The sequence below is a fragment of the Nuphar pumila genome, chromosome 14, assembly GCF_984573655.1.
Source record: "Nuphar pumila chromosome 14, dmNupPumi1.hap1.1, whole genome shotgun sequence".
Taxonomy (NCBI): Eukaryota; Viridiplantae; Streptophyta; class Magnoliopsida; order Nymphaeales; family Nymphaeaceae; genus Nuphar; species Nuphar pumila.
This window is the reverse complement of record NC_143262.1, coordinates 89,424,519-89,447,587: the sequence shown is the minus strand read 5'-3', so window position 1 is coordinate 89,447,587 and position 23,069 is coordinate 89,424,519. Positions and strand designations below refer to the sequence as shown.

The 23,069-nt window shown below is 38.5% G+C and overlaps 1 pseudogene across 1 annotated transcript; it reads right to left on the bottom strand.

The window, feature by feature from the left end:
* Positions 1-5,009: 5,009 nt before the first annotated feature.
* LOC149817342 (amidophosphoribosyltransferase, chloroplastic pseudogene) lies at positions 5,010-7,924 on the bottom strand (annotated as a pseudogene). The gene is made up of 2 exons (XR_016427662.1): positions 6,038-7,924; positions 5,010-5,319 (listed from the first exon to the last, which is right to left on the bottom strand). The product of XR_016427662.1 is annotated as an amidophosphoribosyltransferase, chloroplastic pseudogene (transcript).
* Between the last annotated feature and the right edge of the window lie 15,145 nt (positions 7,925-23,069).

Genomic DNA, 23,069 nt, shown 5'->3' with positions numbered 1-23,069 from the left:
TCAAGCATTCAAAAATCTCATTTTTCATGGAAAATACTATCCAATGCTTGATTACTAGCAAATTCACCATGCCAAGCACATCCATGTGGTTGGATTTGAAAATAAAAAAAAAGTGTTTAAAATGCCCATTTTTCTAGTTCTCATATTCTAATTATATTTCAGTTTTCATATTCAAGTGACTACCATTTGTAGAAAAGGAAATTATTTATGCGAAAAGATTTCAAAGAAAACGTTGAAGAATTTTGTTGAGTAATGATTTCTTCCTGCGAATGCACGCTACCTTCACGTGAGACCCTCACTTATTGATTTTAATAATATACTAATATTAGAATTTTAATTAGTTCCTTTTATCTGTCTTGGGGGGGGAGGTGCTGATCCCTTTGTCCCAAGTTCGACTCCTACGGGTGTGTGGGCGCCTTTTAACTGGTGGGCTCAGTAAGAGCTTGGGTGCCAGTGACCCTACCCCAGAGTTTACCTCACAGGGGGGTGGGCCCATTAAGTGACTTGGTTTTCTCGATGAGGGTTACTCATCATAAAAAAAAAGACATTGTACAATGAGCAAACGACTTCCCTATGGTACCCATATAGACCATGAGTCCGGATGGGGTGCAATATTATTGCACAAATATTTGTATATTAAGCACCCGATCACCCTCCATCAGGTCTTGGGCCCTATGACAGGCCCTGCCCCCCAAGATAGAGAGTGGATTAATGCACAAATATTTGTGCAATCATATTGCACCTTATCTTTTCACAATTTTTTGCAACTTTATCATGAAAAATATTATAATTTTAAATTTTTTGATAAAAACATGATCAATTTAAAATATCAATTACTTTAAGCATATTTTGAAAATTTTTAAATTATATATGAGACATTTTATCATAGCATGAGATACAGAGAAAATCCCTCTATGAGATGTGTGACCATGATACTAAAGCAAAAACCACAAAATAAAATGGTAACTTTTTTTTTGAGGTGAAATTCCTTCAAAACATAAGAAACAAGATAAAACTACAAGCTCCTGAGGAACATCAGATATGAATGAGTTGAAAGCAGCCACCTCCATTTCCAAAATAGGCTCTCTGAGTCCAGTCATTAATCCTCAACAGATTTATGAGACTGAGTCTGAGAGGATGGAAGCAGTACTGGATTTTGATGGCCCAAGCCTATGCATGAGTGCACCATTTTTTGACGAAGAGGAACGACCCTCATTGAGAACTGGGCTCGCGAGGTAGATCCCGGGTGGGATCACCGACACCCAAGTCCTTATGGAACCCACCAGTTAAAAGCACCCGCACATTTGGTGAAAGTCGAATCTGGGACAAAGGGGGCTGGCTCCCCAAGGTCCGCTACCACCTGGGTGACCTGCGTGGGTGTGCATTAGTGCACCATTTGGTGAGCTCACTATATTGGTCAAGTCAGACTTGGATGATTGGCTTCAACTCAAGGATCAGGTGACCTTTGACTGGCTCAACCTGGCCCCTAAAGATTCAGACAGCTCGGTTAACTTTTGAAGAGGTTTGGCTCAGTTAGAGCCTTGGATCTGGAGTTAGAATGTAAGAGAATAAAAAAGAGTGTTAGGAGAACTTTGAAACCTCTCCTATTTCTAATATATCACAATTTTATCATTGATTTATCATAGTTTTTATTATGATTTTTTTTATCAAATATTTATGTGTATATGGAAGCTTCTTGCTACGTGGGGAAGCTTACTTGCCAACTTCCCTAAAAGGAGAAAAACATTGGGAAACTCGATTTTCTTTAATTGCAAGTTGGCTTCCTCTGCGTTTTTCAAGTGGATTTCCTTTCATTTCCTTAAAGTCTCTCTCTCTCTCTCTCTCTCTCTCTCTCTCTCTCTCTCTCTCTCTCTCTCTCTCTCTCTCGTGCGCGCGCGCACGCGTGCGCTTCTTATCGCTTCCCATTTGCTTCCCCCTCACTTCCTAGTTTGTTATGTTTTAGCCTAAAACATTTACTTGCTTAATTGTTTTGAAACCCGAGATTAAGGCACCATTGGATTCTTTGATTTGGGTGAGCCCACCTAGAGGGTATCTTAAGGACATCTTAAGAAAATCGGTTTCACTCATCCCCTATGCCATCCTTATCTCCATATCCTACATTGGGTTTACATTAAAAAGTTGTTTTGAATCAAATCAGACGCCATAGATGTGATCTACTTATTGCTTTATTGTAAAAGGTTCTTTGAAGAGTACAAAGGATAGAATGAACATTTTAAGCATAAAACTTCTTTCTTGGGACGACTTGTGAGGATTTGGGATCTCCGATGGATGCATTTGTTTGCATTGCAAAATTGTATGTGTGAGTGTGTGGCCTCGTGTTGCTGCTGTCCAAGACACTTATGTGTGAATTTTGGGCAATTGATGTGAGTCGTTGTTGTTGAAGGCGCTTGTGCCCAAAATTTTGGTGATTGATGTGGTCAGTGTTGTGCAGGAGTGTCCGGGGGTATCACTTCAAGGAAGACGATGGTTTGCGAGATGATCATCCAACAACTTCATGATCATCGCATCCTTCATGTGAATCAGGTGATAATCAAGATCTCCATGGGGTGTTATGTTGCTCTATAATGTTTTGGATGAAAGTTGAAACCATGCTCTTTCTTTAGAAATGGTGATGCTTGCTTTAATGATTCGTCTAAGCAAAGGATGATGTATTAGGTTATTAGAAATACTATGTTTTTTTTTTTATGTTTTTTTTTTACTTTTCATTTTTATTTTTTTAATTAAACAAATGATGGTGTATTAGGTACAAAGGGTGAGGTGAGACCATCGTTATGTTTCAATGTATTATGTTAATGACATACCAACTTTTTTTCTTGTGAGGGTTCAATTACTCGAGTTATCAACAAACATGGTTAGGTGATCCAGTGAGGCTCCAATTACCACAACGTAATTATGATATTAAATATAATTTCATAATTGGATTCATATTCGAACAAAAAACCATAATAAACTTGTTAAAACGTGTAAAGTGGTGAATGGATCGGGTCATACAATCCAAAATGAAGTAATTTAACCCATTATACATGCCTATCCAAGTTGTCCGCACATCATCAGTAAACAACGGACATTTGAAACATAACGTCAAAACAAACATTGGACTTGAAACAGTTGTTAAGAAACGAACAGTTCCATTCTGTTTGTTTATTTCGTCTAACACTGAAAAAGCGATCAAACATACCCTAAAGGCTCGTTTGTGTCATAAAAAATTAATGTTTTTTTGTGAAAACACATCGACCGATGCACATTCCTGCAGGGCCCACTGTGACAACACAAACAGCAAAAACCAAACCCTCAATGGTGGGTTTTTCGCAGAAACAGTTCCCGTGGGGAGGGGGCATTCGATTCGGCAGGCATTTCCACGGAAGAGATGCCGGGGCAGCCCCTTCCTTGACATGCAAACGCTGCTTAAAGGAGGCTCTGCCACAATCCGCACCTTCCACGGAAACAATGCCGGACCACACACCCCCTTCCACCGGAAGCAATTCCGCTGGGGGTGGTCCCACTGACTTCTTTCGCGAGGAAAAAGAGCCAGCTGTTTGCGTTGCCATGGTGAAACATGCAAAAATACTTCGTGATTTGTGCATTTCTGCGAAAACCCCCCTGTTTCCGTGGCACACAAATGCACCGGAAAAGGACCTTCATGTTTTCCTGAATAATATAAGATGCCTTTCATGCTATATTAGAAATCCAAAAAAACGCTGATTCAAATATTCAAAATCCCCGGCGTTCCAAACAGATGGATCTTTTGATGAATTTGATCTCTGTTACACCTCTCAAATGAATTGACACCTCCATGATAAGGTTCAGCACACAACGCTCAAACATAATTTCACGGAGTAATCTTATACTGATGAGCTAAATCCTCAGAAATTATTGTTCAAGCGATCCTTAGGAATAAAAAGCACTGTGGGATATTATACAGCTTTACATTCAGGACGACTTAAGGATGAGAACATCAATAAAACCACTTAGGATAATCAAAATAAAGAGTGTGAAGCTAATATGGTTCATCCAGAGACAGCGGTATGCAAATACTGAAAGCTATTCATATTGCAACGATGTAAATTCTGAAAAGAACAGCTAGAGGAGCCAGAAGATACATCTGATATATAAAAAAGAACGCACATACACACGTCAATTTTTGAAGACCTACATATGGCAAGGATGATGAATAACAATAGTCACACACAAAAAAAAGATACCATTCAGGATATCCAGTACAATCTGGAGGGAAAAAGAAAAAGAGGGAACAAATCTGGCACTACAGTCCTCTTTAGAGTAAAACCAGGATGTGTGAAGTGGCAAAAGAAGCTTGCACTTCACATTCCTGTTTTATGATTCCAACAAGCATGCACTTAAAAATATTTTCAGGCAAGATGGCAGTGCAACGTTTATTAGGATGGTGTCTGAGGAGTGTCGAGCCTGATATAAATTCTAATTTCCACAATTTTTTTTAAGGTAGTTCTGTAATTTTATCCTAAAACTCCTTGTTATATTCAACAATAGTAGACTCCTTGTAAAACTCGTGTACTCCTATTTAAAGGAGGCAATCTGGCTCTTCTATTATCTCAATCAATAAAAAAAACTCTTAGGCAATTCTTGCCGAACATAAATTTTTTGTTCTTCGTGTGTGGCTGTTTTCTCCTTTTTGCTTTTTCTTGTGTTTGTTTCTTCTATCTATCGGCAGTAGTTCGACGTTCGACAAATGGCCATAAGCCACGCCAAATTGTTGAATATTTGGAGTTTGAACATCACTTTGACATCTCATAAGCCTGAATTTAGCACTATAAGAGAGAAAGAAGTGATACAGAGTGCTCCATGGGAGTCAACAAATCTCCCAGCGTTTATGGCATTTTATAGACACAAAACTGAACTCGCATTGAAAAGTATAATCAGAATAATACCGGCTGAAAAACTAGCAACCACTGAAAAAATACCAGTGCAATAATTGAAAATTGATAGAAACAAAGATGTCATCCATAAATTATTGTTTTAATAAATACAATGGAACAATTTCAATACTTGCTAAAATAAAAAACCAATCAACATAAACTGGTTAATAGGATCAGAACATATGGCCTTGGAGAAATATCAAATCTTTAAAAATTCACAAGTTTACAGTTGAAAAGACCGAAGGAAAGAATAATCAACATATTGGCGTTCTGATATACATCCATATTACAACCCCTGAATCTGAGGATATAAACAGAATAATAAATAGAACGGTTAAACGAGGCAAATTCTACTCAACTCTTGGCTGGAGGTCTTGTCAAGATGGGTCCTTAGTTGCTTATAGACCTGAAAAATATTAAAAAATAGTAACCCACAAATCGGTTTTCATGGATGCAAGTTGATCATATCAGACTACACAGATGTGATCTAAATCATTCATTTAGTGAAGATCGACATTTAAATTGCCGAAGTCCCGCTCATGTGCAGGATTTTTTGGAGATTCAAAAATCAACGGTTGACAAAACATAAAATTTTGTGATTTAAAAATCATATTTTTTCATTGAAAAAATACCATCCAGGGGTCGACTCTTACTAAAATCAACCATGCTCAATCCATCGAAGGTCAGATTTGATCAAAACAAGTTGCATCATAAGATTTAAGAGGGGTATGAAGATGGGGGATGACACAGGGGATGAGTGGAACTGAACTCTCGTAACCCATGACAAAGTTTGGCAACCAACTTTTCTTTTCCGTCTTCCCACTACACATCAAAGACCTAGTTGGACTCAAGAAGCCTCTTTTGAGCTAATCTCAAATTCACCGGTTTTCTCAGTGGGTGACTGCAGATCTAAATTCTAAAACTAGCCTCTGTGACCAGCAGTCAATTTCAAACTTTCTCGATAGCCAAACTAGAGTTTCAAAAAGAGATCAAGCTTAAAGTATAAATCATATTTCACCGTCCTTAGACAGTCAAATCTACTTCCCACGCTCTGCAAATGAGAATGAAACAGAAAAAGCAGAAAAACAAAATTGTGCAGCAATGGAAGAGATGAAAAGACTCACCGCCTCTTCGATTTATACAATGTCAATAAACTAGCTTCTAGCAGAGGGAGCTAGCTATGCCGAATCCATTGAAACCGACCGATCCTCCCGCCACAAAACTCGTTGCTACTTTCTGAAAACTATCACCATCATGCTAATTCAACTCTTCGGGCCCCGCATTGTCCACCATGTTCTCCCTCGCCTTCCACGGATCAACTGGATAATCCAGCGAGAAACAAGCATAGCAGAACCCCGAGCTCTCCTCCCCCAGCAATTTTCTCAGGTTCTCCAGCTTCAGATACGCGAGCGAATCCGCCCCTATGAACTCCCTCACCTTCTCCACGCTCATCCTGTTTGAGATCAGCTCCTCGGACTCCGGCGTGTCGACGCCATAGTAGCAAGACCCAACGATGGGCGGGCTCGCGATCCTCATGTGGATCTCCTTCGCGCCCGCCTCCTTGAGGAGCCGAACGATCTTCGTAGACGTCGTCCCCCTCACGATGGAATCGTCGACGACCACCACCCTCTTCCCCTCGAGCACCGCCCTCACGGGCGCGAGCTTCAGCTTCACTCCGAAATCCCTAATCTTCTGCGACGGCTCGATGAACGTCCTCCCCACGTAGTGCGATCTGATCAAGCCCTGCTGGAACGGCAAACCGGCCTTCGCGGCGTACCCAAGAGCGGCCACAACGCCGGAGTCCGGCACCGCGATCACCACGTCGCACTCGACGGGGTCCTCCACGGCGAGCGCCCGCCCGAAATTGTACCTCGAATTGTAGACGGACTGCCCGAAGACGACGGAGTTCGGCAGGGAGAAGTATATGAGCTCAAAGACGCAAGCTTTCCGCTCCTTGTGAGGGAGGAGGCACATCGTCTTGACGGAGAAACCGTTTCCGTCGCCGTCGCCGTCCCTTCCGGGCTCGACAACGATGATCTCGCCGGGGTTCACCTCGCGATCGAAGGTGGCGTCGATGAGGTCGAGCGCGCAGGTCTCGGAGGCGAAGACGACCGCCCCGTTGCTCTTCCGGCCCATGACGAGGGGGCGGAAGCCGTGGGGGTCCCGGACGGCGACGAGCTTGTCCTCGGTGAGGAAGACGAGCGAGTAGGCGCCCTCCAGCTGCTCGCAGGCGTTCACGATCCGGGCCTCGAAAGGCCGGTGCTTCGAGAACGCGATCAGGTGGAGGATGACCTCCGTGTCGGAGGAGGTGTTGAAGATGGATCCCCGCCGCTCGAGCGCGTTCCTGAGGGGGCGGTAGTTCACGAGGTTGCCGTTGTGAGCGACGCCGACGGTGCCGAAGTAGTAGCCGTAGGCGAAGGGCTGTACGTTCTTTAGCTTCGACGAACCCGCCGTCGAGTAGCGGACGTGGCCGATCGCCGAGTCGCCAACGAGCTGCCGGAGCTTCTCGTCGTCGAAGACGTCCGTCACGAGGCCGAGGCCGGTTATCGTGACAGCCGCAGGTCGCCGGCCGCCGCCGTCCGGGACGGACGACATGGAGACGATGCCCGCGGCCTCCTGGCCGCGGTGCTGCAGCGAGTGGAGGGCGAGGTAGCAGAGGCGCGCCGCCTCTGGGTCGCCGAAGATCCCGACGATGCCGCACTCATCGTGAGGATGATCATCGACGGAGTCCGGCCAAGCCGCCCGTTCCCAGCCGCCGAACAGAGACAGGCTGTCGCCAGAATCCAGCGACGAGGTTTTGGAGCAGAAGACGGAGAAGGGAGAGGGTTTTGGGTTTTGGGTGGCGGATAAGACGCAGGGTTTCGGCGAGAAGGCTGGAGTAGGGAAGAGGTATGGACATAACGGAGATTTCTGAAAATATTGAGGGCGGGGGATTAGGGTTAGGGTTTCGAGAGGGAGCATCGCCATTGTTGCAGAGCCGAGGAAGAAGACGAAGAATTTATTTTCTCACTTTTTTTCCTTTTTTTTTTTGGGCTTGTCCTAAAACCGGTCCTCATTTATAGAAGCGTGGTGAGACGTCCATCTCGAGATGGACGGACAGAACTGCGCAGTTTGGTCTGAGCCACTTTACATTTTTCATGATAAATTACGTTTGCCGATATTTCCTGGGTTTAAAAGACGGTGAGGGCTTACTGTTTCTCATAAATGACTAATCTTTCCCTTAGTTCTTGGATCTAGAGGAACCAATACTAATTACTAAGGTCCGGGAATCAGTGATAAATTGATCGGATCTGGACCACTATAATGATCATGGGTCATGGTATGGTTTGGGTACATCTTGGAGCTCTCTAATTCTCCCCAGCTGAGGCTTTTTTATTTCAGTATACCTAGCAGATCGAAATCCCTTTTGTTGAGATATTTGAATTTGGAGCCTCTTATAGATCCAATTGGATAAATGGTTGGATTTGCTATGATCCCAAGGGGTGCACTTGAATGATACCCACATGCAATTTTTGTTAGGGTTGGACAATGGGCGGGCTGGGCTGGCCAATTAGTGGACGGCCTTGATTGGTCTGTCGACGGGTTGGGCTTGGTCAAGCCCACCCTGTGACCAACCAGGCCGGGTTTAGGCCCGGTTTGGGTCGGGCTTGAGCCTAGTTCAAAGCCCATGGCCTTCCCATTGAATCCATTGACCTGATTTGGATCCGGCTGGCTGAGTGGAGCTAGGTTGTGTTATCTTCAATTCACACTATTACTTCTTTGACTGTGTATGAGTTTTCTTAACAGAAAATTGATAAAATACACACAAAAAAAGGAGATCCAAAATGGATATGTTTTGGTAATCACTTGGCCAGTATTCAAACATCAGGAAAAGTGATTATTCTCTCATTTTTTTGCTGGAACTGTTTAGGTTACTATTCAAGTATTTAGGTGTAGAACATGATTATTTAGATTACTATTTAGCTAATTAGGTTTAGATCATGGTGACAAACGTTAAAAACAGCAAAATCTCGTTTTTCAAAAACTCACGAGAAATTGAAAAATGTTTATAAATCTCACTTTTTTTTTGGCAAAATCTCGGCAATGAAAAATTAAATTTTACAATATAAAAATATTTTTTATAAGAAAATATTAATAAAAATTAATTAAAAATAAAAAACACATTTTTTTTCACGATAAATAGCCATTTAAAACATAAATATCACATTTAAATAATGGTATTTATGTTTTTTTCATAAAGCTCGTGATATTTTGAAAATCTCAAGAGAAATTGCCATTTTAAACTTTGAGGCAAATTCTCGCAAGATTTTTCATAAATCTCGTGATATTTGTCACTACGAGATTCCTCCACCTCTCAAGGTGGAATCCATTGCTTTCTCGTTTTTGAGTTTTTCATGTTATTATTTATTTTTTCTCCATCACTTCCCACTCTTTTTTTTCTAGTTTCCTTAACGTTTTCCTTTTCACTTCCCACACAATTGCTTACGAAATGAACTCCACTTCTTGTTTCATGCTACTTTTTAATACTCGCTTCCCTACTTAAGTGCCGCTTCCCATGCCCATTCTGTTTCCTGGTAACTATGGTTTAAAGTGCTTGCACACAGGCCTTTATATATATATATATATATATATATATATATATATATATATATATATATATATATATATATATATATATATATATATATATATATATATACTGATGCAAAGATTCTAAATAAATTTTTTGTATAATTTTTGTTTTATTTTTTAAATTCTGACCATACATATGTGATCGATGTACTTGATTTTATAGGGATTAGCTCTTGTAGCATTCGATTCCAACAGGTGGGTGGTTTTTATAAGGTTCAAAAAATTAATGGTCTAAAATCTTTGTAAATTTTTAAGGCTCAAAATATCAGTTTTTTCATCAAAACCACATGTTCCGGGTGTTGATGAGGTCAAAATCATGAGAAAAAAACATTGAAAAAGCTGAAAAGCCCATCTAGCATGTTTGCATTATATATATATATATATATATATATATATATATATATATATATATATGTATATATATGTATATATATAGGAAAATTAAAACATCCGAAATGAAAAACCTCCCCAATAGATGTTTTATTAGATTTTTGATATTTTTTTCAAAATTTTGATTGTACAAATGTTCTGATCTATATGCTTGTTTTTATAGGAATCAGTCCTTGGAGCATTTGATTCTGATGCATGGATAGGTTTTTATAAATTTTAAAATCAATGGCATACAATTATTATAAATTTTTGAGTCTCCAAATACTATTTTTCTATCCAAAATTCATGATCCAAGTGTTGATTTATAGTAAATCAATCATGCTGCATAAGGCTCAGAGACCTAATTGGTCAGAGTTTTGAAAAAAAAATAGATTGAGGAGGTTTGGGAGGGTTTTCATATATATATATATATATATATATATATATATATATATATATATATATATATAGAGAGAGAGAGAGAGAGAGAGAGAGATGATCTATATATAACTAATTAAGCCCTAGTAGTCAATGGACCCACATGGGTTCAACATTGCTTAATCCACTTACAAGCACACACATATTTGGACAATTGAGAACATTATTGTCCTGGGCACATGCTGAGCTGCATCTTCTTTTGAAGGTTGGCGCATGTGTTGGGTTCAATTATCAATCACCAAAGATCAGTAGTGGAAATATGGAGTTAATCCAAGATGCATGAGAATGATAATCATGCAATTTTTAAGATAAATGCATTGAATGGATAGGATGATGGATCCAGTTATGGAATGAATCAAGCTTCTGCTCTGAATTGTATTAAGAATGTCAACAAAGAGAAGGATTCTACAAGTTTGAAAGTTAAGGAAACTGAGGATCACGTCGAGTCACAAATGGTAACTAATTGCTAAAGAATCAATGTTACCTTATGATGCAGATCGAAGAACTAGACTATTTTTACAGGAATTATGTTATGAAAGCAGAAATAATGAAAAATCATGAAAAGTAATACATAAATTAAAAAAAAACAATAATAACTCAATTCCTCCAATCCATCAACTCCTCTTGAGAAACCGTTATTACGAGTATTTATAGGGAAATAAGAGAAACCCTATACCTATTTTGGATTTATTATACGATAAAAATATTCAAATCTAAATAAACAAGCTCAAATCATTATAAACTAAATTAGATCTAAATGGATATCTTATGGACCTGGATTGTAGTTGCTTTGTTCCTACATCATTCTCTTTGGGTTGGACAAGACTTGCCCTCAAGTTTCAATTTCTCTTAAGCTTCCTTCGATCCCACTTGACTTATAAGAACCACAAAAGTGATGCAATCTCCAATGTGTGTGGATCAATTAATCACTTATCCAGAAAAGTTATTGTTGGTGGGATCCATTTTGTTGATGATCCAAATGGAGCAAACATTTGGACCGTAGTGTTCCTTGCTAACTGGTGTAAACAACCCCAAATAGATCCACTTTAATAATATGGGTCAAAGTCCAAATATTCAACTGTAAAGGCTTCGAGATCCAAATATAATTGATCAAATCTAAATTAGTTTTACTTGGGTCAAACAGGTGCTTCACATACTGTTTAGGTAGTGGACATGTGTAAATGGGTATGGACATATTTAGGTTAGCACCTGGGTTCAAACGTGTTAATTTTGAATGGGTTTATATCACAATTGGGCCAAAATGAAGATGTGGGACTCGAGCTGGTGGATCTGGATACTAAACAAGATCTTCACAATCTGGAATAGATGGCCTTTGGGATGGACTCAGGCTTAGGACACCTGAATCATGTGGGTTTTGGGTAGTATAAGGACAAACAACTGGAGTACAGACCCAACCCGATGGATCAGAGTAGTGAACAGAGCCCATCAAGGCAGGAATCAATGGGTTGTGGGTTGGACTCGGGCAGAAAACACCTAGAACCGGGTTCAAAGCTTGAGAATTGGCTTCATACCCAGTTTGGAGGTTGAAGTTATGCCCCTTGACCCATCGGGTGGGACTCCACCCGTGTTGACAAACCTTGGGTGGATCTCCCCACTCGATTGGGTAGGGGGCAGAGCGCCCCTCGTCGCTGGTGGCCAAGGGCCAGAAGAGATCTCGCCGCCTAGCGTCGTTCGGCGGAGGACTGTCAGATAGTTGCTGCCCCATGGGATCCCCTCTCTCCACTCAGTAGGGTTGTAGAGGAACTGTTAAAATAAACAATAGAAGTAAGTTGATGATCAATATTCAAACAATACATATCAGAAAGAAAGTTAACAACCTAGCTTCAGTTACACAGTTTCAAAGAGTTACACAGTTACGCAGTTTCGAAGCTCTAACAGAAGTTGTTAATGGAACATGCTGGAAGCTGTATGACAACCGTTCATTTAATTATTCTGTATCTTTTTCTGTTATTAACACTTCTATAAATATCTAGCAATCATAAGACAAATGAATTGAGAAGTCTGCATATTTTTCGTTGTTTTCTTGTCCATTACTCTATTTTTTATTTTTCTTCACATGGTATCAGAGCATTGGTATTGATCTTGAGTTTCTCCATCATGGCCTACTCTCAAACACAAGTTTCTTCAGAAGCATTTACTGAGTTGAATTCTGGATTCATTAATCCATATTTTCTATATCAAAGTGATAACCCAGGTATTGTTCTTGTTTCTTATCTCTTGACAGAAGAGAATTATGTGACTTGGAGTCGATCGATGGCAATGACTCTTGTAGCCAAAAATAAATTTTTATTTGTAGATGATACTCTTCCTCCACCTTAAAGTACTTCTACGAATTATATTTTCTGGTTACGATGTAACACTATGGTATTATCATGGGTCATAAACTCATTGTCTAAAGAAATCAGAGATAGTGTAATCTACGCAACTACAGGTAGAGAAGTTTGGTTAGACTTAGAAGAAAGATATTCACAAAGCTTAGCACCAAGAAAATATCAAATCAAAACAGCCATTTGCAGACTTACTCAAGGAACCATGTTTGTGGTTGCTTATTATACTAAGATGAAAGCATACTGGGATGAACTATCTTCTTATGATGTTCTACCAACATGTTTGTGTGGTGCACTAAAAAAGGTTGCAAAGAATCAACAATAAGATCATGTGATGCAGCTCTTGATGGGTCTTAACGAGTCTTATGATACAATTAGAGGCCAAATACTTCTTTATGATCCCTTGCCTTCTGTCAGCAAAGTTTACTCTCTTGTTCTTCAAGAAGAAAAACAAAGAGAAGCAAGAATACATACCTTCGTAGTTGAGCATGTAAGTCTGGCTGCAGTTAATACAGAAACTCAAAATTTCAAAGGCAACAACTCAAGAAAATCACAATATTACTGCTCTTACTGTCGTACTACTGGACATTCCCGAGAACGCTGTTTTGAATCAAATGGCTATCCACCAAACTTCAAGAATGGTGTAAAAATAAAAATTGAAAAATCAATCAGTAGTGTTAACTCTGTTGAAGGTAATGGTGAGCATCCAGGTTCTCAAAACGTCTCTTCTGCTATGCAATCTAAAGACTCCATCAAAGATTTTGTTCTCTCCTTCACTGTTGAGGAATATTCTCAACTCAAACAGCTTCTCAAAGACAGGTCACTTTGTTCATCCTCTTCCTTTTCACAAGCATATTTTGCTGGTATGACAATACTTCAACCTAATCTCTGGATAATTGATAGTGGTGCTAGTCACCATATGTGCTTCTAATTGAATTTCATGTCTAAAATTGTTCAGCTAAACTCTGTCTTTCCAATTCGTTTACCAAATAACAAAGTTGTTAATGCTACACATATTAGAGAAGTCACTCTTTCTTCTTCAGTGACTCTTTAAAATGTCTGTTATGTTTCCGATTTCAAATACAATCTCATCTTTGTAAGTCAATTAACAAATCAAAGTTATTGTAATATTCTTTTTTTCTCTTCTGGTTGCTTGTTGCAGGACCCGAACTCCAAGATGATGATATATTGGAGCAGGTGATTTAAAAGGTGGACTCTACATTTTCAGAACTGAAAATCCAAATACCTTTGTTGTAAAAATGTCTGTTGTCATGAATACCACTATGAATCAATCTGTTTCTGAGAAAACCATCATGAACCATTCTGAAATTTGGCATTTACGTCTTGGACATCCTTCTTCATCAATAGGGAAGTTGTTTTCTACATATGACTCAAACATTAAGATGATAAACCAGTTTTGTGATGTCTACAAAATGTCAAAACAGTCGTGATTGTCTTTTCCTTCAAGTAATAACAAGATAGAATTTGCCTTTGAACTTTTACAATGTGATGTGGTGGGTCCTTATTCACAAGCTTCAAATTCAAGAGCACATTACTTTCTTACTTTAGTTGATGATTTTACTAAGGCTATTTGGACTTACTTAATGAAACACAAAAGTGAAACTTGTTACTTAAAACTTTTATAATAATGGTAAAAAATCAGTATAATACTAGTGTTAAAAAATAAGAACTGATAATGGCACAATTTTTTTTACAAATGAACTGAAATTTTTCCTCACTCAAAAAGGCATCATGCATAAACATAGTTGCTTCTATACACCACAACAAAATGGTGTGGTGGAAAAAAAGCATCGTCACAGTCTTAATGTAGCACGATAATTAAGATTTCAATTTGAAATTTTATTGAAATTTTGGGATGAGTGTATATCAACTTCTACTTATCTAATCAATCGAACACCTACAGAATTATTACAAGGAATAACTCCTTATGAAAAGCTTTTTCATAAGAAACCAAATTACTCTCATCTAAAAGTCTTTGGTTGTCTTTGTTATGCTACCAATTTAACTCTAAGTTCAAAATTTGATTCAAGAGCCCACAAATGTGTCTTCCTAGGCTATTCTTTTGGACAAAAGGCCTATAAAGTTTATAATATTGAAACCAAAAAGATCTATTATAGTCGTGATGTTGTTTTCAATGAATGTATTTTTCCTTTTAAAAATACTAATCACAATACTTCTTCATCATGTGTTTTTCCTTTACCTATTGATGATCATTCTAGAGAAGAATCTGACCATTGGATTGAAGAGTGTCAAATCCAGGTTCCATGTCTTTCAAAACATGTCTATGAACAATCCATTTCAAATTCACAACCAGATTCCAATCAAACTAGTTTCTAGCTGAATACAAAACAAAATTCCTTAACCAATGATCAATCCACTTATGAGTTGTCTGATAAAACCTTGAATCTTGAAACAACCACTATTCCTATTATACAACCAATTAACCAACTCAGAAGATTGCTTCAGAAGCCTAAACCTTCAATCTTGTTAAAAGGATTTTACTGTGGAAGTGTTGCACATAAATCATCAACTTCAACATCACTTGGAGAAGGTCATACAACAAGATATCCTTTAGGACAATATCTATCATTCTCAAAGTTTTCTTCTACACATAAAGCTTTCCTTCTAAATATATCTCAGCAGACAGAACCCACCTCCTTTCATGAAGCTTCACAGGATCCTAACTAGATTCAGGCGATGCAAGCTGAAATTGTAGCCTTGGAGACAAATGAGACCTGGACACTTGTCCATCCTCCATCAGATGTGACACCTATTGGTTGTCGATGGGTTTATCGCATCAAGTACAAGTCCAATGGTGAAATTGAGCGCTTTAAAGCGCGTTTGGTTGCAAAAGGATTTGTCCAGGTTGAAGGAGTTGATTATCATGACACTTATGCACCTGTTGCTAAACTTGTCACCGTGTGTTCTCTTCTTCTTGTTGCTGCTAAGCAAAATTGGTTTCTTCATCAGATGAATGTATATAATGCTTTCTTAAATGTTGATCTAGATGAAGATATCTACATGCATTTGCCTCCTGGATATGGTGACAAAGATGAAACTCGTGTATGTAAGCTTCGTAAATCTCTTTATGGTCTTAAGTAGACACCTCGGAATTGGTTTGCCAAGTTCTCAACAGCAATGGCAGCATACGGTTTTCAACAATCTAAAAGTGATTATTCACTATTTACATTTAAAAAGACCACTCAGTTTATCGTTGTTCTACTTTATGTTGACGATTTAATCATCGCTGGAAATGATGACCAACAAATTCATATCTTTAAACAGTATTTGCATAGTAAGTTCAAAATGAAGGACTTGGAGCCACTTAAATATTTTCTTGGGATAGAAATGGCCAGATCTAAACATGGAATTTTTCTGTCTCAACAAAAGTATACCTCTGATATCTTAGACAAAGTTGGGTTGTTGAATGCCAAGCCATCTGAAATTCCTATGGAACAAAGACTTAGCCTGTTGATAAATGATGGTGAACCTATGCATGATGCAAGTGTTTATCGGCGACTTATTGGACAACTGATTTATCTCACAATTACTCATCCAGACAACATGTTTGCAGTGCATAATTTGAGTAGATTTATGCAACGTCCGTCATTGGTGCATTACAATGTAGCTCTGCGTCTTCTTCGTTATCTCAAGCAAAGACCTGGTCAAGGTATTTTACTTCTAGCAGATAAAGGCTTTCAACTAACAACCTATAGTGATGCAGATTGGGCTGCTTGTAAAGATACTTGACGCTGAGTTACAGGCTACTGTATTTTTTTGGGAGGTGCATTACTTTCCTGGAAAACTAAAAAGCAAAGTATATTTTCACGTTCTTCTGCTGAAGCTGAATATCGCGCTCTAGCAAATACTGCTTGTGAACTTGTTTGGCTCAAAGCTTTGCATTCAAATTTACAGATTTCCACTTCTTCAGCTTTACTTTTGTGTGACAACAAATCAGCCCTTCATATTTCATCTAATCCTATTCTACATGAATGCACCAAGCATGTTGAGATTGATTGTCACCTGGTGCGAGATCTTATTAAAAAAGGGGTTGTTTCTACTTAGTATATTCCTTCTCAACAACAATTAGCTGATTTATTTTACCAAACCTCTTGCTAAAGAACTGTTTCTATTTCTCAAGTCCAAACTGGGCCTTTGCAATCTGTGTGCTCCAGATTGAGGGGGGCATGTTAAAGTAAACAATAAAAGTAAGCTGATGATCAATATTTAAACAATATAGATTAGAAAGAAAGTTAACAGTCTGACTTCAATTACATAGTTACGCAGTTTTAAAGAGTTACACAGTTACGCAGTTTCAAAGCTCTAACAGAAGTTGTTAATGGAACCTGCTGGAAGCTCTATGACAACCGTTCATTTAATTATTCTGTATCTTTTTTTGTTATTAACACTTGTATAAATATCTAGCAAGCATAAGAGAAATGAATTGAGAAGTCTGCATATTTTCCGTTATTTTCTTGTCCATTACTCTGTTTTTTACTTTTCTTCACAAGAACACACGGGGCAGTGAGTGAGCCATGGTTGTTTCGCCTGGTGATGAGTCATCGAATGGTGGTGGGTCAGTGGGAAGACCCTCCGCTGCCCGAACTTGAAGGGAAAAAGAAGAGGGCAGGGCAGTATGTGGTTCGGTTGGGCATGACATGGAACAGCTGTGGGTGGCTTCAATAGAAAGTCGATGAGGGTGGGTAGAGGAGAAGGATAGTGATGACGATGGACAAGAGGGTGGTGGTGCAAGAGTATATGAGAGAAGGTGCATAGAGCCAGAACTCATCATCCTCGATCCAAAAGAACTTGTGATAGAACGGGCGTTGGATTGCTGTGGGTTTACCTTTTGATTGGGCACCACCAATGGATGTGAATTATCCATCACTAAAGCTACATGATCATCCACTTGATTTGGGTACCTGTTGTCGTCTCCTATGACATATGTGTTCTTCTTTATCCTAGCATCTGAATGCCCATGTATTCTTCAAACAACTTTTTCAACCTTAGAAATCCTCGATCTACCTCCCTTTGTCATTCTTTGATTGCTTGCCCAATCTTTCTAATCTCTTTGTTCATTTACAACATTTGTTGATACCATGTAGAATCTAGTTAACCCATAGTATTGTTGTGGGATGATCGGATTGAATGCCTAATAAAAAACTCGATTCGAGAAGAAACTCTTACGTTACACTACTTTGGAGGGATTACACTATGAAGCAGAAGCAATAAAAAAATCAAGAAAATAATGCATAAATTCGAAAAAAATGATAATAACTCAATTCAGCCCATTTATCAACTCCTCTTGAAAAACCCCAATAACGAGTATTTATAAGAAAAATAAGAGAAACCCTAGATCTATTTTGGATCTAAGATGAATCCATTAAATGATAAAAATCTTCAAATCTTAATAAATGAACTCAAATCGTTCTAAACTAAATTGAATCCAAATGAATCTCTTACAGACAGATTGTTATCGCTTCTCTCCTGCATCACCTTACCAATGTAAAATCCTTGAAATTAGGTGATTCACGTGGAAATGGTTGTGTGAGATATCCTTGTATAAAGGCATCTTATATAATGGAAACCTCTCTAAGATAATCTCAAGAGAGATTAGAGAGGATCGTGGATGTAAGCAAGATTGCCTAACAAGGTTAAAAGTGCCTAACAACATTAAAAGTGTTCTCTGTTTTTGTTTAGTAATTATCTTGGTCAATAACTAATTTTATTCAACTTTTCCTAAACAAGATCAATAAATCAATTTTAAAAGGTATGATTTTTTGGATAAGTTGACGACTCAATTAAGACAAAGCAACCAAATGCACTCACAAGAATTATGGATTTATATACCTATATGACCGAATAGATTAATCAAATCCAATCCTTTTCTTAAGAAAAACTTTTGAAGATTAATCGACAAAAAGTTTCTTATACATGTTTAACCAATAATATACTTATTTTTTACCAATGGGGGCTCCTCTTGTGTGGCAGGAACAGTTAGTGCACGTCACCTTGCATTGGGACGTTGCAAGTTCGAATCCCCTATGGTATAGTTGTATAACTGATAGGGGTTTGCCTAACCCCAGCTTTCTCTGTCGAAAAAAAATAATATACTTATATTTTGTGCACGTGAAAATCGCGGGGTGAAGGATAATCAAGACATCCACTTTGCAAGCATCAACTAGTGCAGCAATTTCACTTACAAGATCAATTATAAAGGATATATGGACTAATTAAGTCATAATATCTTTTATTATATTATGGTATATTCTTCATTAGAAATATAAAATCAATTTAATTAGTCATATACGTTATCGGATGATACATTTAACAACTATAGTATATAATTATGGGTTTATATCTGGTACAATCGTTTCTACCTACAATCTAGTTTGAATCTCATGATGCAAGCTTTTTTTAAACAATCTAACCTTAAAGATGTATTCAATATGCTCGATTTAGTAGGAATAGACTCTTTTACCATGTTTTCTAATGAAAAAACATTTTTTTATGAGTTAGGAAAAAAACGATGCCTTCACCTCAGCTTGTCTGGTAGGAGCATCTAGTGCAAGTCACCTTATGTTGGGACATTGCAGGTTCAAAGTCCAATGGTCTTAGCATCCCTGTGTTTTCTTATATTTGTGAAAACAAGGTCTTAGCATCTCGAAACCGGTCAAAAATGGCTCTGAACTGGTCCCGGAAGGAGCTGAATCAATCCCTGGTCCGATTCAGACCAAATAGTGCATGGACCCTACTAGATCTGGGTCAAAACCAGTTCAAACTGGACCTGAGTCGGACCCAGCTTTGAACTGGATTCGGGTCGGACCTGGCTTAAACTGGATCCAGGTTGAACCCGGCATTAACCGGATCTGAGTCAGACCCAACTTGAATTGGATTCGGGTCAGACCCAGCTTGAACTGGATCTGGGTCTGACCCGATATTAATCAGATTCGGGTCTGACTCGGTATTAACCAGATCTGGGTCAGACCTAGTAATAACCTTATCTGGGTCCGACCTGGTATTCCAAATCATTCGTTAAAATCAGAAAAAAAGAACAGAAAACCCGAGGGTTTCTATTTTCTGTGAAGAAGGGGTTTACCCTCTTGGCTTGCCGGCGACCAATGTCGCCTGCCGAAGAAAAGGCACCGACCCCGAACGGCCTCCGGCGACAGATTCACCCACCTCGCCCAATGGTAAAAAGGATGCCGGAAAGGTGTTTTGTTGCCTTGGATGTCGCGTAATGTTGGACGGTCGGCGATGGTGAAGCACCCGACAAAGGCTGCCTCCTCCCAACGATGCATCCACGACGTCCTGCAGACGGCCGACGAGAAGAAAACCTTTTTGTTATGTCGCCCTACAGCGACAGTCGCCGGTGTCGGCGACCAGCTGTAGCGTCGCCCCACGACGACATACATTGTCGGATGACCAGTACACACCCTGCGCAATGGATGCGGGATGTGGGCCCATAACCCAATGTTGTTACTTTTCTGTTGATCGGTTGGCTTGCGTAAAAAACATAGAAGAAACCAGATTCTGTGTAAAAAATGCAGTTGCAAGGGGCAGATATACTTGATGTCGTCATTGCTGAGCCGGGATCGATGGAAGGCTATGGCGACCTGAGCAAGGGGAAGTTGCTAGTGGTGGCTGGAGCAAAGGATGCAATTTCTCCTTAGTTAGACTGCGGCCCTTTACAAGCGCAGGTTGCCGGATGCAATCGGTGAGCAGGATCGATTCTCACGACCTAATGAAAATACTCTGAATGGAGAGGTAAGATTCTAAACCCTCTCTCATATTTCTCTGTATGTGATCTGTATCTTGTTTTTACACGTATTTCACTTTGTATTGGGGTTGCTCATGAAACCCTCTTTTATAAGCACGGAGTGGGAACAATTGTGTAACCGTTCCCTTTGATTTTGTGCGGGTTTAATGTAAGGAACACCTTCCGTGGCTGAGGTTATCCACATCGTGGGTAACCACCGCCAATGTGATGGTTTAACCCAACAAAACAATCAAGAGGTTTTGCACATACAAACTACTGTTGCAAATCATAACCCTATAATTATTTATAAGCAAGACAAATTCAACAAACCAATATAATATGGAGCTATCAACATGAAAAGATTTCTGTGGTTGCTTGAAAGATTATGCACTCTTAAGCAATTTTAAAATTAGCAAGGTTTCCATCGTACAGTGCAACAATTGTAACGTATAATAGTACACGTTTCTGAGTAAACATAAAAAATGAAAGATCACTGAAGAATATGCCTACTAGTTAGCAATTTAAATGTTAAAATACAGTTGTATATATGCACGTGAAGAGTGGACTTTATTAAAGTTAAATGTGATCAAATTCGAAAGTATGGAATAATGATGGGATTATGAGACACGTAGCTCTAACCATGGGCATTTTCTTGCTGGAACAGCAAGCTAGGGCCCATTGGAGATCCAATATGACAGAGCAAATCTTTGTTTCTTCATCATCACCATTGCCATCGCTTGAAACCGGTTGGGTGAGTTTAAGCTGATTGACCGTGAACATCTTTGCCAGTCCATGGTCTCTGCTAACCCTTTTGTTTTCTGTTAGGGTCATGTTGTCTCTTAGAAATGTGCCTAAGTTCATGAACTTGGTGTCACTTATGTGATGCCTGATCTGTTGTAGCTCTGGGGTTTATGAATTTGATCATGTTTCACATAAATCTGGACAAGGAGATAATAAGAAACATCTTGGCATTTACATTGTTGTGTATTTAAAAAATGAAAATGCAGTTCAAAAGTGATTAACTTTCAAAATCTCATGAGATCGCATGAAAAAGTGAATCACACACAAATGAGGTTTATTTTTTAAATCTCACTTTTGAGTTTTTTGCGAACTTATTTTTTATGAGGCTTATTTTTGGGGTTCATGCCAAAAAAGTTGTGTTTTGTCACTTTTGGGTATTGTTTAAATGAGATTTATTTTTCAAAGTGTATTAAGAAGTGAATCTCATGCAATCTAGACAAAGGCACCCTTAGATAGCAACTTCAGATTAATGCATACTTAATCCTTTTCTCTCTCAAAAAAAAAAAAACTACTAAAGAAACCATATATTTAAAACACTTCAAATATATTTTTCAACTGGTTATTCGTTTAATTTGGGAGGCTCGTAATGAGGTTGTTTTCCGAGATGAACATCTTGGAATTTACATTGTTGTGTTTTTGAAAAATAAAAAATACTGTTCAAAAGTGATTAACTTTCAAAATCTCATGAGATTTCATAAAAAAGTGAATGTCACACAAATGAGGTTCATTTTCTAAATCTTACTTTTGGGTTTTTTGCCAACTTATTTTTAGAGTTCTGTGCCAAAAAAGTTTTATATTTTGTTGCTTTTGAGTAGTGTTTAAATGAGATTTATTTTTCAAAGTGTATTTTAAAAAGTGAATCTAACAAAGGTACCCTTAGATAGCAACTTCAGACTAATGCATATTTAATCTTTTTCTCTCTAAAAAAAAAAACTACTAAATAAACCATATATTTAAAACACTTCAAATATATTTTTCAACTGGTTATTGGACTTTGTGAATGAGAATCTGCATCCTGGTGCAACTAGAGAAACTTTGAGTCATTGGTTCTGATCGTTGGTGGAAGTACAAACCATACTGGTTTCCTTCGATTTAATGTTATGGGTCTTGATATTCTACTGTTACTGGTCGGGGGGTCTACCTAACCCTACATGAAAAACAGTTTTTGCTGGCGCACCTGAGCGGTAATGCCATTGTTAACCCAAAAATAAAATTAAGTGCTATATTAGGAGGAAAACATGAATGTGATTCAGAATTCAGACATGAATTCTTATTTTTTTTAAAAGCAGGATATGTGGGCACTTAGTTATTATGATTTAATTAATTAAAAACACTTCTGATATTTAAGACATAATTGAGAATATTATTAAAATTATTATCATTGTTAAGAATAACAAAATATTGTCCATACGTGTTGTTTGGTGTCATTAAACACAGGACAAAAATATTGGGTTGTCCCTCTGACAGAGGATAAAAATCGTACACACTCGTAGATATTTGTTCCTCTGCGTTCTTATCAGAATAAATACGCCCCTAGTCCTTGGCGTTCCAGTGTCAAATATCCACATAAAACTATGTTTTAAATTGAAAACAGTTAGTGGCCCACAGGTTTGGCCAACTTTTAGTACAGTAATGTAAGAGCAATGAAATCAATGGACAAGAACAGGTGGACAATTTAAGTATGACAGCACCTCACATTGTCCTTGGTACTTTTGACCCAGTTGATGAACCATATCCAAATGAACAAAATCTTGCTCAGATATAGGTGAAACAGATATTATCTTGAAT